Source organism: Nematolebias whitei, chromosome 5 (genome assembly GCF_014905685.2).
Source record: "Nematolebias whitei isolate Nwh7 chromosome 5, NemWhi1, whole genome shotgun sequence".
Classification (NCBI taxonomy): domain Eukaryota; kingdom Metazoa; phylum Chordata; class Actinopteri; order Cyprinodontiformes; family Rivulidae; genus Nematolebias; species Nematolebias whitei.
The window spans coordinates 19,783,160-19,784,801 of NC_056502.1; positions in this window are offsets into that span (position 1 = coordinate 19,783,160).

Sequence of the window (1,642 nt, forward strand, 5' to 3'; positions counted from 1 at the left end):
AAACTTCTCTCTGAGAGCCACAACAACCGTTGCCTACTTCCGGGTCCACCCTCCTCAGCCGAACTCCTACGCGTCATTTCTTAATTCAAGATATCTAAAAGTGTCATTCTGACTAGTCATAATTACATTCGAGATATCTTGAATTGTAATTACGGATGTTTGACCCGTCAAATGACAAATAAAGTGACGTCATTTAAGATATCTTGAATTACATTTTGACTAGTCAAAATGCAATTCAAGATATCTTGAATTGTTATTCTGACTAGTCAGAATGTAATTCAAGATATCTTAAATTAGCATTCTGACTAGTCAAAATGTAATTGTGCCTAGTCAAAACTCAATTTAAGATATCTAGAATGTAACTACAGATAGTCAGACTACTCGATTTTATGTTAAAAGGGCTTGCCATAGACACGGGGAGGGAGAGCAGCTGATGTCACCACTGAGCGTGGTACCAACACAACGGCTCAGGAGCAGGAGCAGAAGTCTCACTTTGAGAAGGTATATCTTCATAAAGTAAGTAAGTAGATTGATGAGCTTTTTGTTAGAGCGCTCCTCTCTTCCTGTCTAAAAACGGTGCGTTGCCCGGGTTACACCTGTGAGAGGCTTTGCGAGCGAGCAGAACAGGTGTTTCTGTAAACTGACACTCGGGCTCACCTACACCGGAAAGCACCACTAGAAGCTGGCGTGAAAGAAAGTCCTCCACCTTTTATTAACTGAAAAGGTTACAGTCACGCATGTAGCAGTTTTTATACAAAACAACCATAGTTTGGGATTTAAATCTCGCTTTTTTCAAAGCTTGTTTCACCTGCTGGTACTGCCTGTGTTCTGCTCCTGCAGATCAGCTCTCTGATAAGTTCTCAGTGGATTGTATGTAAACCAAAGTACCTTTGTCCTTATCGCCTTTTATTCTGTCTGCTGATACCCAAATCCACCCACACTTTTTTTTTTTTTTTAAATTATGATTATTTTGATCAGTAGCTGTCTAGTTCTGTCTCCATGAAACCGATACACTCTGCACAGACCGATGGTGATTCAAAGCATTGTTTTTTGCTGAGTGGATTGCTGTTAGAGGAGTTTTTCCAGTTTTAGATTTGTGTTTAGCTGACAGGTAGCCTTCAGAATGTTGCTTGTGTAAACAGACGTCATGATACATGTTGGGAGCCGAGAGTTTCTCACTTATTGTGCGTTTTCAGACAGTGTGATAGGAGCACATGGACAGCAGGGACTTTATTAGAATAAAGGCCATTTGATTATTTTTGTATCTTGTATTATTCTTTGTGCCTGGGTTCACATTGTGTTTCCATACTTTCACCACTGCAATTCTTTTGACAATTCTGAGTTAATCAGAATATTGCCTATCTGTTCTCAAAATGGAAATGTGTGTGTTTTTAGGTTTGGCAGACAACGGGAAGTTCAGTGTCAGGACTCGAGGCTTGTTAGTGCAAGGACTCCTAACAACAAAGCGGATCATTTTCAGGAATATATCTGTTTTGAATGGAGTTATTTTCCAGGAAAACCACACCAGGACTCTGTAATCAATCATTTGGAGTGTTTCTACAAGTGCAGCCTGAAAGACCGGTGTTTGGGATCAGTTGGACATCAAGATCACATTTTTTTCCTTTTTTGGGGATCTAATATT